Source organism: Mus caroli, unplaced genomic scaffold (assembly GCF_978045245.1).
Source record: "Mus caroli unplaced genomic scaffold, Mus_caroli_1 scaffold_2, whole genome shotgun sequence".
Lineage (NCBI taxonomy): Eukaryota > Metazoa > Chordata > Mammalia > Rodentia > Muridae > Mus > Mus caroli.
In genome coordinates, this window is record NW_028227257.1 from 57,744,389 (window position 1) to 57,761,458 (window position 17,070).

At 41.7% G+C, this 17,070-nt stretch overlaps 1 pseudogene; it reads left to right on the forward strand.

Moving 5' to 3' along the window:
- Positions 1–6,677: 6,677 nt before the first annotated feature.
- Positions 6,678–10,279, forward strand: LOC147005827 (BMP and activin membrane-bound inhibitor homolog pseudogene; annotated as a pseudogene).
- Positions 10,280–17,070: the final 6,791 nt, after the last annotated feature.

A 17,070-nucleotide genomic window follows, 5' to 3' on the forward strand; every position in this document is an offset into this window, starting at 1 on the left:
TAGGTACAGAAACATTCTTGGCACTAACAATCCCCATTTCTATAACAGATTTCATCGCCTTAGCTGGAATTATAACTATCTTCTACACCCGTTCCCTAGTCCCTCCACCCTCAGCAAGCACATCAGGCATTCTTGGTCCTTTACCTATTGGATAAGTGACCAATGTCTTCACTCTTGAAGGGTCTGGGTTATGTATCATCCTACCTGGCTTGAGTTGTTGTAGTTTCCCATTGGCTTTAATCACAGTGCAGATCTCTTGCGTTTGATATGATCTTCCTTACCTCCATTGTGGGGAAAGAGTCCAATTTCATTTGGTCTGGGTCAACCACCCCTTCTAACTCTATGGTTGCTTCCAATGTGGCTAGAGAGTAGTCTTAGCTTCCAGTTCAGTGGGATGTCTCCTGACCAAAGCACCCCCACTATCGGGGGTCAAAACTTCTAGGCCAACAGAGCATAAGCTTTTGGGTCATAAAGCAAAAGTTTGGCTGGTGGCTCAATGGGGATGCTGATGAGGTACCATTTCCATTTCCACATCTCCATCCAGGAACTGTGAAGCCTGAGTAATGGGAGAAACCATATATTGGGCACTGATTTGAGCACAATGCACCTTCTGGAGAACCTCAGCATTCCAGCCTGCTGCTATCTATATAACTGCATTTTTTTTCAAGGTAGAACTAGAGATATGTTCTTATTAACATAAGTCAATTACAGAGGATGGAAATCATTATATTTTCATGCATGTGCATAATGAACTTTGATCATATTCAGCCCTACTATCCTCTTCTGTCTCCTTCTACTCCCAACAATGCTCCTTCTCTTCCAAACTAGCCACTCCTCCACTTCCAGGTCTCAAGTTTGTTTTCTTTTAACAACCCAGAGAAATTTCATTAATTTTTCGTTACAGGGTCATGAGCACCTTGCCAACATCTATACCTGAAGAAGAGTTGTCTCCTTTCCCTATCAACCACCAACTTCCATAAATAAACCCTCAGGAAGGGGTGGGATCAACAAGTATCTCTTGTTCCCTAAATAGAAAATTGACCGTACAGGACTAATGTTATACACGTCTTGCATAAGTAATCATAGCTACGGTTAGTCCAAGAGTGCAGCAGTCATATCATGCCCAGAAGTCATCACCCAACCAGCATCACTAACTCCCTTCCTCCACCCTCTTTCTGTGATACTCACTGAGTCTTGTATGTGACTTAATAGATGTCTCATTTATTGCTGGACAATAAATTAATGGTCACTTGTTTTTGAGTACATTGAACAGTTGTATTTCTTCAATCACCAATGACCACTGTGGAAAAAAATGTCACTGACCTAAGCAAATAACTCCTATCCTCTATATATAAACAGTTATTAGGACGCAACTTAATGGGAACATCATGTCCATCTAGCACAGCAACAGCAGTACTTCCCTATTGGGAAACATAACCTCCCAACCACAGGCCTTTTAACTGTGAATTCCTTCCTGGTGGTTGACACAAAACCTAACCCCAACCACTATTGTACTGGTGGGTTTATCTTATCTAGTCTGTCAGTATTGTTGTGCACAGGGTCCACAGCTAAGTAAGAGTGCCGATAACAATTCTCCCCCAACAGCCTGCTTAGCACCTTCTGGCTTTGCGAGAGATAGCCAGCAAGGAAGAAATTTCAAGCCAAGTTCTAACTTGGTTTTCTATGCCTTGTGATCAAAAGATGGGGCATCTTTAGCAATCTGGTTTTGCTACCTAGTCCTGGTGAGCAAACAGTAGCAGAGGCAGGTCTTGCCCCCTCCTGTGAGACTCCCTGACCAACAACCCATAGGGAAGAATCTCATGCCTGACACAGGATTTTATTAAACAACCCAGGACTCAGGGTTACTTAACAGCTTTTTGTACCTACTGGAGGTTCGTCTATTTAAACTGTTTGTTTTATGTTTGTTCCCCTATCACGACTCATCCTTCCGTGTGGTGTTTTCAAGCATCCTTTGTTTGGGTTGACTCCTCTCTTCTGTGTCCTGGCCACACCTCCACACACCTCTCCACTCCCAGCATTCCCCATTACAGTTTCATATCACAGACATTCTACTTCCACTAAAGATTCTGTTTTCCCCTCTATCATGCAATCCTTTCTACTTTCCTGGGGCCTACACAGTTACTTTCACATAAATGTATATAGAGAGAGGTTGGAAGACAGGATCCACATTGAGGGAGAGCTGAGGTTCAGTTACCTCAATATAGTTTCTGTTCCTATTCATTTTCCTGCACTGTATCTATGCCTTGATAAAAGCCATCCTACCATTTATTCAAGTCAGTTGCTTCAAGCTGATGGAGAACATGGTGGTTTGAGTCAGAAATGTTCCTCCAGGTTTGTGCATTTGACAACGACCAACAGCTGGTGGTGCAGTTTGGGGAGATCATGGAATGCCTAGGTACAGCCTTACTGAAGGAAGTACATCTCAAGGCTGGTATTTGAGGTCTTACAGCCTTACCCAACTTCCTGTTTCTCTCTGCTCCCTGTGTTTGATTGAGATGTGAACTCGCAGCTCTCTGTTCCTCCTGCCATGCCTGTCTGATACCATGCCAACCCTGCCATTATGGATGTAGCTCTCTGCAACCGTAAGTAAAAATAAACTTTCACTCTTTTAAGTTACTTTTGCCCATGGTATTTTATCACAGCAACAGACGTGTAACTAATGCCCTCATCATCATACTTCTAGACATAGATATAGATGATATAGATATATAGATATATACATGAAGTGAGTTCTTTGTTCAGAAACACTTTGTGGAATACTATAGAAGCACTTATTAATCCAAAAAATTGTACTTTGTCTGAATCATTGACCTTCAGGAAAGGCAAATCCATCATCAGGAGAAGTATCTCTTCTGATGGGAACAAATCACTGCCATTCTTTACTATAGAAGTGAACTGATGCAGTCCACCTATCACCTAGCTTCTGGCAGGTCATACTGCAGCATGTCATGATATCAGGAACACAGAGTTACAGTCTTGGTAAAAAGGAGTCCATGCTGTTGAACCCATGTGCACTTCCCATCTGTGCCACCATGGCAAGTATGTTCATGTGCCCCATCAGCCAATAATAGAGAAGGAGTAGGAGATGAATTAGCACTCACAGAACAATCTATATATTTGGCTATTAAAATTCTCTGCTGATGTTAGGTTTGGTGAGCAACTATACAAGACACAAATATCTTCATATTTTGGTGGTCTCACCAAATCCTCCTTTGCCATGCACTCCAGTCAAGTCTGCTTGACAGGCTGAAAAGTCTAGAAGCACTCATGGGGAAGAGTTTCATGAAAACTCACCTCCTGGTGCTTTGGCGTTCTCATTTACCCATACTCATACCCTATTCCTGCGTTAGTCTGGTGTATGGAACTATGAGCTCTCTTTTAATATTTTATTATAATTGCTTTTAAAGATTAAATTCTGATATAGTTAAGTCTCCCCAGTGTTCCAAGATCCCAGAAGTTGAGGAGCTTGGAATCCAGCAGAAATGCAGTAAGGAAGTTACCTATTCAGTAACTAAGTAAGCATTACAAAAGACAGAGCCAGTAGATCAGAGCTGGCCTGCAAAATATTTACTAAGGACAGTAGCAAATCTCACCCAAACAAGGGAATACCATAATAGAGCTAGGGAATCCCACTGAGACAGAGATCTTCTCTACAGCTAGGAAGAGCAAGCTTCATGTTAGAAGCAAGTTGGTATATTCTTCTGTAGAATAGGTGGGTTGGGGTATTGCAGTATTCATGAAAAGGTCTGCTAGTGCGGAACCCCTGGTGGTGGGTTTAACAATAGACTAGTTTACACCTGGCTCCCTTCTTTGTGGCAGCAGCCTGGTCCCTGCCTTCTTTTGATGTATACATTCCTTTTGTATTGCAGCACTGTAACTTGGTGTATTGTATTTTGCCTAGTTTCTTGTTATTTCTTCGGTATAAAAAGTTTGATGCTCGACCTGACAAAAGACATTCAGATTCTACACAATCTCACATGTTGGTCTCTCTGTCACCCACCTTGCCCACCTGCCCCAGAGACTGGTTCCACGAAGACAAAGGAACCCAGAGGGTCTGCAGCACTCCTTCCCTAAATGTTGTTCACTCCAATTTTACAATCATATGTCCAAGTCTCTGACTATCCAGACAAATCATTGCCTGTAACTGTATATAAACATCAGTATATAATACCACATCTGATCATTTTTAGTTCAAGCAAATTGCATGATCATGGCCAGATATCCTTCCCAAAGTGCTGCCCACTGTGAAAATTTCCCTTCCCCACTGTCCTTCATATCTGCTCCAGAATGAGATAGTGATGCTACAGATATCCACTTCTGGGTAGACCCTGCACAGCATACAGAATGATCTCTAAAGCAGATCTTAGTCTTCTGTTTCTTGGTCAACCAATCATAGAGCATATCCAACAAGGCCTAAGGTACACCCTTTGGAGACAGAGGCATTAACAGTAGTCCACACGCTGTGGTCAACTTCTTCATGTAACTTCATTGTTTCCCAAGAACCTGCTGAGATCCAATCATATATATAATATATATTGCTGCCTTGAATATGCAAAGATAGAGTTTGTTGGGTCAAGTAGCACCCAGCTAATGGTTTATAGTTCATATCACATGATAATTTGTAGATCATTGTCAAGTGCTCAGTTTCCACTAACAAAGTCACAATAGCAGGTCAAGACCTATTCCTCAAAGGGAGAACAACAGATTACAGAAGGATCTTTTTCCTACCGCCAAAATTCCAAAAGCCTTCATTGGGATTCACTTTCAGGGACCTGCCAAAAGCTTCAGAAAGCATCCCTATGTGCCACTGATACCTCAAGTACCATCAGGTGTGCTAGTCATGCAGCACAATTGGCCTAGCAGCCTGCACAGCAACCACGACCTGTGAAAAAGCCTTCTCTTATTCCAAGAAACTGTCCAAAACAAGTAGTCTTTTGAGACACTTGAAGTATATGCAGGAGTAACACAACCAACTTGAGAACAGACTGGCTCCAAATCCAAATAGAGCCAGTAGGCAGCATGCTTTTATTTCTAGGTGGTGGGAAATGCCAAATGTAACAACTTATCATTCATCTTCTAAGAAATACTTCTCTCTGCCCACACCACTGTGCTCCAAGAAATTTCACTGATGTAAAAAATTCTTGCATTTTTTTTCCAGGTTCTTTCCCATCATCTGGTAGACACATACTTTATCAAGAAGTCCAAAGTGAGGTCTACTCCCTGCTCTCTTGGTCCAATAGTTCTAATATCTTCAATAAAATGGACCACTGCAAGCACCGGGGAAGATACTAGTGATCGAGATGTTTGCACACTAAGGACATTAGTAGCCTAGAGATTTAGTGAACCCTGTCTTAGGGTTGCTATGCCTGCACAAACAAGTTGACCAGGAAGCAAGTTGGGGAAGAAAGGATTTATTCAGCTTACTCTTCCACACTGCTGTTCATCACCAAAGGAAGTCAGGACTGGAACTCAAGCAGGTCAGGAATCAGGAGCTGATGCAGAGGCCATGCATGAGGGATGTTACTTACTGGCTTGCTTTTCCTGGCTTTCTCAGCTTGCTTTCTTATAGAACCCAAGACTACCAGCCCAGAAATGGTACCACCCACAAGGCCTCTCACCTTGATCACTAATTGAGAAAATGCCCCACAGCTGGATCTCGGGGAGGCACTTCCCCAACTGAAGCTCCTTTCTCTGTGATAACTCCAGCCTGTGTCAAGTTGACATTCAAACCCAGCCACTACAAACCCTTAAAGTAAAAAAGTACCAAGAAAAAAAAAAAGCACTTGCTAGATCAATGTTTTCATACCCAGTGCCAGGATTATGCTTTTCTACTGAGAGAAAGAAGCCACATCTGGTACAGCAGTGGCAATTAAAGGCCATGCTTAATTAAGTTTGTGGTAAACAGCGGTCTTCCTCTATGTTGTCTGTGTCTTTTGCACAGGCCTGTAGGAGGTGTGGTGGGAACCATTACCTTGCATCTTCTGAGTACTCAAATGGTGGCACAAACTTCTGTAATCCTCTGGGCTTTGCACACTGCTTTTGACTTAGTATTTTCCCTGACAGGGACAGCTCTATTCACTGGCATTTGGCCTTTCCAACCATAGATCAGGCTGCCAATGAGGGGATTCTGCCAACATCTAAATGTATCTATCCCAACTATGCATTCTGGGGCTGGGAAAATAACCATAGGATATCTATAGAGAGCCACTGGACCCAGTGTGAGTCAGACTGTGGCTAAAACTCTATCAATGGCCTGACTCTCATAAGCCTCTTCTTTGACTCTGGGCACAGTCCTACCTGCAACCATCTGAAATCAATGTCAATTCAGAGGCAGTGTCTCCTGGGTGAGAGGAAGTCTGATCGCCTACTTTTCTCCAATGTGATGTTGCCCTCATAAAAACTATAAACTTTCTGGTATTGTAGGAGGTTCTGCCTCAAGGGGGCCTGGCCTTCCTCTCATCTGAGGGGATCTATGTCTGTAACTGACTCAAGATTGAAAATTCATTGAGAGGACCTTGATTCTCTATTGAATTAATTCAGTGTAACTTTACTGTAATTCAATGTAATTTTTTTTTCCCTTCTCTGAAGTTCCTCTGCTTATAGAGATCAAGCAAAAACATAGTTGAAACCCAATCTAATTTGCTTCTGGGAACGCCATGATTAATTGGGCGGTGCTAGATTTTAAGTGAGTCAAGCCTTTACTGTGCTGTGTGTTTTGGGAAGTACTTTCAACCTTGGTTAATTGCCATGTAGACCTTTCTTCTCCCTGATCAGTTGAGATGGGAAGTTGGGTCAGATGCATATGACTATGAATCATAACATTAACTTTGGGGCTATGAACCAAGGACTGCCCATTGGACTTAGATTATACAAACCTTCTCCCCATCAAACTGGAAAACATAGTAACCACAACTTGGAATTAAAACTCACTAAAGGATGTGTATGTGTCTGGTTCCCACAAAAGCCACTGGTGTCAGATCCCTCTGGAACTGGAATTATAAATGGTTGTGAGCAGTGATGTGGGATGTGGGAACAGAACTTAGATCATTTGGAAGACAGGCAGTACTCTTGACCACTGAACGGTCTTCCCACTGTCCTTCTTTCTGCTTCCTTATATCTGGGATGCCACTAGAAGGGGCTGTCAACATTAACAATGTGTCTTCCCTCTTCAAATAATCCAGTCAAGAAAATTCCTCACAGGTATGCCTAGCTTCTTGCCTTTAAAAAAATGTTGATTCCATATCCAATCAAGTTGACACCCAATATTAACTGTTAGAAACCTGCCCCTTGTCAAATTGATACCCACTCACCCGACTTTATGTCATGCTTAATTCCCAAATGAGAACAATAGCAAAGTCATAATTCTGCCTAGCATGATATAACTGTCTCACATAAAACCATAAGCACATTATTTCTTTTCTTCCATAATATGTGGCAAAGTTGCTTAGGGAACATTTAGTGTCTTGGTGTCACATACCCTGAATATGATACTATACATTTACAACACTTAACGTCTGATATTTTCTCAATGTTATACTAAATGTAAAACAGGGGTCTAGAGAGATGGCTCAGTGACTAAGAGTACTTTCTGCTCTTGAAGAAGACCAGAATTCAGTCCTTAGCATCCACATCAATGTGCTTACACTCACCTGTAACCCCAGCTCCAGTGGATCTGAAATCCTCCCCCTCACCACACATGGGCATACTCACACAGTCATACCCACATAGGGAGTGGAAACTTTGGGGGTCTTGTAAAGTCAGTTATGTCCAAGGATGTTTTTCTGAAGTAGACACAGGTGAAAGGATATTTTGCTAAGGCAGACACAGGTGAAAGGATGTTTTGCTAAAGCAAATACGTGAAAAGACAAGTGATAAAAGATTTTTCACTAAGGACACACTTGTATTCGTTCGCCTTACATTGTGTCGCTGAGTTCCATTTGTGGTAATTCATAGGAAAAAACTTGCCAAAGAACTTCTCGTGAGGTTCTGGAGGCTTCTTGCCTCTTCTGAGGACTTGGGCTGATTGACAGAGTGATGTCAGCTGATACAGACTCACTTAGGGTTTTACTAAGACAGACTCGTGTGGTGAAGCACGACCCATGGGAAGACATTTGATATTTTGAGAGAGTATATACAGGACTCAATAGACAGTGACGGTGGGCTCGCATAGCTAGCTTTGCAACACTTCTTCGTCTTGGGTCTTTGTCTTTGCTGATCTTCACTTTGTTGAGTGCTAAGAACTTTTCCTGTTGTCCCTGCTGGTCCTAATTGCTTCTCCTGACTTGTGCCTATTCAGTGGAGTCCTGTTTATAGTAGGCTGTGTCACTGCTGCCAATTTGTGTTTACTAACCCAGCACCACTGATCTAGAATACCGGTATATTTGTAAAGTATTTTGCAAGTGGATCAAGCTGCCACTTCTGATTCCTGCAAACTAAACTGCTGATTTCCTGACAAAGCAGATTAGATTTGCTCCAAAGAACAATTTCTAAACAGGTCCACTTCCCCTATATCCTAATAACATTTCTTCTCTACTACCTATGATGGAGGTGGGCTACAGAGGAGGTTAAAACATTTAAAAAACATTATTAAATTAGGCTTTTAAAAATTTAAGCCAACATATACATATAAATTTTAAAATAAAGAAATTTCTTTACGTGATAAATATAGGTGGGCGGGAAAATGTTTCAGTGGAAAAGGCATTTGCCAGCATACAGATGACCTGAGTTCAAACAGTAGGAAGCACATGGAAGTCTTTCAGGTAGTTCTCTGTCCTTAAAATGTGCTCTGTGCTGCATGTACACACACACACTGGTCACAAGGCGGCCAGCTCAGGATGGATGAGCCCTAGGGAGCCAGCAGAGAGCCAGCAGAGAGCCAGCAGCCCCTTCTTGACTATGTGCACCCTACTTCTCGTCGGCCACGCGCGCGGGCAGACCCCAAGCCCATTGGTCCGTGGTGGTGGTGGTGGGGTTTCAGGTGGGACAAAAGCGAAGCCACGTGCTGGAGGCCTCTGACCAGAGACTGAGCAGTGAGGGTCTCACAACTTGGAACCTACCTAGAAGCTTGGCTCTGCAGCACACCTCTGCTGCTCGCGCAGGCGTCCGTTAGGGGGAGTGGACAGTGCCCCACCCAGGCCTTAGCCCGCCTCTGGCCCCGCCCCCTGCTTCTGGGCCCCAGGGCTAGAGGCGTCGGCCAATCGGAGAGTGGAGGTGGGGCATAGAGCCGTCCCTGGCTCTATTTACCCCCGCCCGGCTCCAATTCCCCTCTCCTGTTCCTGTCTTTTGCACTGGCTGGCAGAGCAAGAGGACTACCGCCTGAGAGCGCGAAGGACCCGGAATGGGTCCTCGGTAGTCTTAGTTCCGCTCAATGCTCAGGCTCTCGCTCAGACACTGACAGCGCCCGGGCTCAAGTGCGGCGCGCCCCGGGGATCGTAGTGCAGCCGCGCCTGGCTCCGGGTTCGAAGGGAGCGCGAAACGTCAATGGATGCCACTCCAGATACTTCTTCATCTGGCTGCAGCTGGAGCTCTGTGCCATAGCTGTGCTGCTCACCAAAGGAGAGATCAGATGCTACTGTGATGATGCTCGCTGTGTGGCAACAGGTTACATGTGTAAGTCTGAGCTTAGTGCTTGCTTCTCCAGACATCTTGATCCTCAGGACACCATTTCCCCACTCATCCACGGCTGTCTGGACTTACATGCAAGCACAGCACAGACATCTGCCGAGACAAACAGGCCCCAAACCACTCTGGCCCTGCCATGCCCACTTTAGAATGTTGTCACGAAGACATGTGCAAGTACCGGGGACTGCATGAAGTCCTCTCTCCTCCCAAGAGCAAAGCCTCAGGACAAGGAAACCAGTATCAGCATGACAGCAGCAGAAAACCCATCCCTAAGATGCAGGAGCGGACTTCCTTCAAAGAACTGTGGTTCGACCGACCTGGGATCGCTGGTGGACTGATCTTGTGCTGCCTTACTGTTTCGTTGGCCTTGCGAGTGCTTCAAAGAACAAGAGACTGCAGGATCAGTGACAGCAGATGCTGTCCTGTTTGCACTACAGCTTTCACCGTGGTGGCTTTCCTAGATCTGAGATACAAAGCTAAAATTTGAAGAGATCACCAGTGTAATCAACTAGAGTAAGTACCCAAGGAGGAACAACAATATGAACTAACCAGTACCCCCCAGAACTGTGTCTCTAGCTGCATATGTAGCAGAGGATGGCCTAGTTGGCCATCAATGGGAGGAGAGGCCCTTGGTCCTGCGAAGATCATATGCCCCAATACAGGGGAATGCCAGGGCCAAGAAGTGTTAGTGGGTGGGTTGGGGAGCAGGACAGGGGGGATGGTAGAGGGGACTTTCGGGATAGCATTTGAAATGTAAATGAAGAAAATATCTAATAAAAAAAGAAATGAAACTTGGCAATTGGGTGTGTTTCCTTTTATAGAGTTTGGTAAACTGTAATATGTTTATCATACTATAGACACATATTCAGTATTTTAAACTGTAATATGTTTGTCATACTATAGACACATATTCAGTATTTTAAACTGTAATGTGTTTGTCATACTAAAGACACATATTCAGTATTTTAAACTGTAATGTGTTTGTCATACTATAGACACATATTCAGTATTTTAAACTGTAATGTGTTTGTCATACTATAGACACATATTCAGTATTTTAAACTGTAATGTGTTTGTCATACTATAGACACATATTCAGTATTTTAAACTGTAATGTGTTTGTCATACTATAGACACATATTCAGTATTTTAAACTGTAATGTGTTTGTCATACTATAGACACATATTCAGTATTTTAAACTGTAATGTGTTTGTCATACTATAGACACATATTCAGTATTTTAAACTGTAATGTGTTTGTCATACTATAGACACATATTCAGTATTTTAAACTGTAATGTGTTTGTCATACTATAGACACATATTCAGTATTTTAAACTGTAATGTGTTTGTCATACTATAGACACATATTCAGTATTTTAATTTTAAACTGTAATGTGTTTGTCATACTATAGACACATATTCAGTATTTTAAACTGTAATATGCTTATCATACTATAGACACATATTCAGTATTTTAATGAGCAACTGCTTTGTGTTCTGAAAAGGCTGATTCTGCCAATATAATTAATTAGCATCTCTAGCAATTATGGAGATATCTATACAAATCATGACTGACAATGCTATAGCATATGTCTCTGGAAAATGGAACAACTTTTGCATATTATAATATAAAGCTAACTATGGGTGTGCCTCAGTTTTCTGCAGGACAAGCAGTTATAGAGAGATCCAATTGTACTTTAAAAGAGATGCTTAACAAACAGAAATGGGAAACAAAGATTCCCAGAGATAGATTACACAGTGCATTATTGGCTTTAAATGTCTTGATGCTAATGAACAAAAAACAACAGCTGCTAAGAAACATTGGACTATGGAAAAGCCTGCTGAGATTAATCGGCTTATATATATAAAGAATGTCGTTATATCTGAATAGAGGGAAGGAAATTATTAGCTAGGGGAAAGGCTTTATATATGTTTCTACAGGAGAAGAAAAACTATGGAATTCATCCAAATTGATAAAAATCTGATATGGGGGGTGGCTGGGGCCCGGGGTCGACTGACACCCGCCAGCTACCCACGACACCCCCCACAGGATCTTGAGACTTCTGGTGAGGGGAACACAGCTTCTGCTCCAGTCCAATCGCGCGGGACCTGAGACTGCTTTGGTTGGGGAGGCAGAAAACCGGCCTGAGTAGGGCCACAAGCCTCTTCCGGTCTGACCAGCACCAGGGTAGCTGGGGCAGGGTCAGCTGACACCCGCCAGCTACCCATGACACCCGCCACAGGATCTTAAGACTTCTGGTGAGTGGAACACAGCGTCTGCTCCAATCTTTAAACAGTGACAACGATAACAACTAACCCCAGAGATTACCAGATGGCGAAAGGTAAACATAATAATCTTACTAACAGAAACCAAGACCAATCACCGTCATCAGAACCCAGCACTCCCACTTCGCCCAGTCCAGGGCACCCCAAAACACCGGAGAAGCTAGACCCAGATCTAAAAGCATATCTCATGATGATGGTAGAGGACATCAAGAAGGACTTTAATAACACACTTAAAGAAATACAGGAGAACACTGCTAAACAGGTAGAAGACATTAAAGAGGAAGCACAAAAATCCCTTAAAGAATTGCAGGAGAACACTGCTAAACAGGTAGAAGACATTAAAGAGGAAGCACAAAAATCCCTAAGAGAATTGCAAGAAAACCAGACCAAACAGGTGATGGAATTGAATAAAACCATCCAAGATCTAAAAAGGGAAGTAGAGACAATGAAGAAAACCCAAATTGAGGCAACGCAGGAGATAGAAACCCTAGGAAAGAAATCTGGAACCATAGATGCGAGCATCAGCAACAGAATACAAGAGATGGAAGAGAGAATCTCAGGTACAGAAGACTCCATAGAGAACATCCGCACGACAATCAAAGAAAATACAAAATCCAAAAAGATCCTAACTCAAAACATCCAGGAAATCCAGGACAAAATGAGAAGACCAAACCTACGGATAATAGGAGTAGATGAGAATGAAGATTTTCAACTCAAAGGACCAGCAAACATCTTCAACAAAATTATAGAAGAAAACTTCCCAAACCTAAAGAAAGAGATGCCCATGAACATACAAGAAGCTTACAGAACTCCAAATAGACTGGACCAGAAAAGAAATTCCTTCCCACACATAATAATCAGAACAACAAATGCACTAAATAAAGATAGAATACTAAAAGCAGTAAGGGAAAAAGGTCAAGTAACATATAAAGGCAAGCCTATCAGAATTACACCAGATTTTTCACCAGAGACTATGAAAGCCAGAAGGGCCTGGACAGATGTTATACAGAAATTGAGAGAACACAATTTCCAGCCCAGGCTACTATACCCAGCCAAACTCTCAATTACCATAGATGGAGAAGCCAAAGTATTCCACGACAAAACCAAATCCACACATTATCTTTCCACGAATCCAGCCCTTCAAAGGATAATAACAGAAAAAAACCAATACAAGGACGGAAACCATGTCCTAAAAAAAGCAAGAAGGTAATCCCTCAACAAACCTAAAAGAAGACAGCCACAAGAACAGAACACCAACTCTAACAACAAAAATAAAAGGAAGCAACAATTACTTCTCCCTAATATCTCTTAATATCAATGGACTCAACTCCCCAATAAAAAGACATAGACTAACAGACTGGCTACACAAACAGGACTCAACATTTTGCTGCTTACATGAAACTCATCTCAGAGAAAAAGATAGACACTACCTCAGAATGAAAGGCTGGAAAACAATTTTCCAAGCAAATGGTAGGAAGAAACGAGCTGGAGTAGCCATTCTAATATCTGATAAGATTGACTTCCAACCCAAAGTCATCAAAAAAGGCAAGGAAGGGCACTTCATTCTCATCAAAGGTAAAATCCTCCAAGAGGAACTATCAATTCTGAATATCTATGCTCCAAATACAAGGGCAGCTACATTCATTAAAGATACTTTAGTAAAGCTCAAACCACACATTGCACCTCACACAATAATAGTGAGAGACTTCAACACACCACTTTCACCAATGGACAGATCATTGAAGCAGAAACTAAACAGAGACACAGTGAAACTAACAGAGGTTATGAAACAAATGGATCTGACAGATATCTACAGAACATTTTATCCTAAAACAAAAGGATATACCTTCTTCTCAGCACCTCATGGTACCTTCTCCAAAATTGACCACATAATTGGTCACAAAACAAGCCTCAACATATACAAAAATATTGAAATTGTCCCATGCATCCTATCAGATCACCATGGACTAAGACTGATCTTCAATAACAAAATAAATAATAGAAAGCCAACACACACGTGGAAACTAAACAACACTCTTCTCAATGATACCTTGGTCAAGGAAGGAATAAAGAAAGAAATTAATAACTTTCTGGAGTTTAATGAAAATGAAGCCACAACATACCCAAACTTATGGGACACATTGAAAGCATTTCTAAGAGGAAAACTCATAGCTCTGAGTGCCTCCAAAAGGAAACTAGAGAGAGCACACATTAGCAGCTTGACAACACACCTAAAAGCTCTAGAACGAAAAGAAGCAAATTCAGCCAAGAGGAGTAGACGGCAGGAAATAATCAAACTCGGGGGTGAAATCAACCAAGTGGAAACAAGAAGAACTATTCAAAGAATCAACCAATCAAGGAGCTGGTTCTTTGAGAAAATCAACAAGATAGATAAACCCTTAGCCAGACTCACTAGAGGGCATAGGGAAAGTATTCTAATTAACAAAATTAGAAATGAAAAGGGAGACATAACAACAGTTCCTGAAGAAATCCAAAACACCATCAGATCCTTCTACAAAAGGCTATACTCAACAAAACTGGAGAACCTGGATGAAATGGACACTTTTCTAGACATATACCAGGTACCAAAGTTAAATCAAGATCAGGTTAATGATCTAAACAGTCCCATATCCCCTAAAGAAATAGAAGCAGTCATTAATAGTCTCCCAACCAAAAAAAGCCCAGGACCAGATGGGTTTAGTGCAGAGTTCTATCAAACCTTCAAAGAAGATCTAATCCCAGTTCTTCACAAACTATTCCACAAAATAGAATCAGAAGGTACTCTACCCAACTCATTCTATGAAGCCACAATTACTCTGATACCTAAACCACATAAAGACCCAACAAAGATAGAGAACTTCAGACCAATTTCCCTTATGAATATTGATGCAAAAATCCTCAATAAAATTCTCGCTAACTGAATTCAAGAACACATCAAAACAATCATCCATCCTGACCAAGTAGGTTTCATCCCAGGAATGCAAGGATGGTTCAATATACGAAAATCCATCAATGTAATCCATTATATAAACAAACTCAAAGACAAAAACCACATGATCATCTCATTAGATGCTGAAAAAGCATTTGACAAAATCCAACACCCCTTCATGATAAAAGTCTTGGAAAGATCAGGAATTCAAGGCCCATACCTGACCATGATAAAAGCAATATACAGCAAACCAGTAGCCAACATCAAAGTAAATGGTGAGAAGCTGGAAGAAATCCCACTAAAATCAGGGACTAGACAAGGCTGTCCACTTTCTCCATACCTATTCAACATTGTACTTGAAGTCCTAGCCAGAGCAATTCGACAACAAAAGGAGATCAAAGGGATACAAATTGGAAAAGATGAAGTCAAAATATCACTTTTTGCAGATGATATGATAGTATATATAAGTGACCCTAAAAATTCCACCAGAGAACTCCTAAGCCTGATAAACAGCTTCGGTGAAGTAGCTGGATATAAAATTAACTCAAGCAAGTCAATGGCCTTTCTGTACACAAAGGATAAACAGGCAGAGAAGGAAATTAGGGAAACAACACCCTTCTCAATAGTCACAAACAATATAAAATACCTTTGCGTGACTCTAACTAAGGAAGTGAAAGATCTGTATGACAAGAACTTCAAGTCCCTGAAGAAAGAAATTAAAGAAGATCTCAGAAGATGGAAAAACCTCCCATGCTCATAGATTGGCAGGATCAACATTGTAAAAATGGCTATCTTACCAAAAGCAATCTACAGATTCAATGCAATCCCCATCAAAATTCCAACTCAATTCTTCAAGGAATTAGAAAGGGCAATCTGCAAATTCATCTGGAACAACAAAAAACCTAGGATAGCAAAAACTCTTCTCAAGGATAAAAGAACCTCTGGTGGAATCACCATGCCTGACCTAAAGCTTTACTACAGAGCAATTGTGATAAAAACTGCATGGTACTGGTATAACGACAGACAAGTAGACCAATGGAACAGAATTGAAGACCCTGAGATCAACCCACATACCTATGGTCACTTGATCTTTGACAAGGGAGCAAAAACCATCCAGTGGAAAAAAGACAGCATTTTCAACAAATGGTGCTGGCACAACTGGCGGTTATCATGTAGAAGAATGCGAATTGATCCATTCCTATGTCCTTGTACCAAGGTCAAATCTAAGTGGATTAAGGAACTCCACATAAAACCAGAGACACTGAAACTTATAGAGGAGAAAGTAGGGAAAAGCCTCGAAGATATGGGTACAGGGGAAAAATTCCTGAATAGAACAGCAAAGGTTTGTGCTGTAAGATCGAGAATAGATAAATGGGACCTCATAAAGTTGCAAAGCTTCTGCAAGGCAAAAGACACCGTCAATAAGACAAAAAGACCACCAACAGATTGGGAAAGGATCTTTACCTATCCTAAATCAGATAGGGAACTAATATCCAATATATATAAAGAACTCAAGAAGGTGGACTCCAGAAAATCAAATAACCCCGTTAAAAAATGGGGCTCAGAACTGAACATAGAATTCTCACCTGAGGAATACCGAATGGCAGAGAAGCACCTGAAAAAATGTTCAACATCCTTAATCATCAGGGAAATGCAACTCAAAACAACCCTGAGATTCCACCTCACACCAGTCAGAATGGCTAAGATCAAAAATTCAGGTGACAGCAGATGCTGGCGAGGATGTGGAGAAAGAGGAACATTCCTTCATTGTTGGTGGGATTGCAAGCTGGTACAACCACTCTGGAAATCAGTTTGGCGGTTCCTCAGAAAATTGGACATAATACTACCAGAGGATCCAGCAATACCTCTCCTGGGCATATATCCAGAAGATGTTCCAACCGGTAAGAAGGACACATGTTCCACTATGTTCATAGCAGCCTTATTTATAATAGCCAGAAGCTGGAAAGAACCCAGATGCCCCTCAACAGAGGAATGGATACAGAAAATGTGGTACATTTACACAATGGAGTACTACTCAGCTATTAAAAGGAATGAATTTATGAAATTCCTAGGCAAATGGATGGATCTGGAGGGCATCATCCTGAGTGAGGTAACATATTCACAAAGGAACTCACACAATATGTACTCACTGATAAGTGGATATTAGCCCAAAAACTTAGGATACCCAAGATATAAGATACAATTTGTTA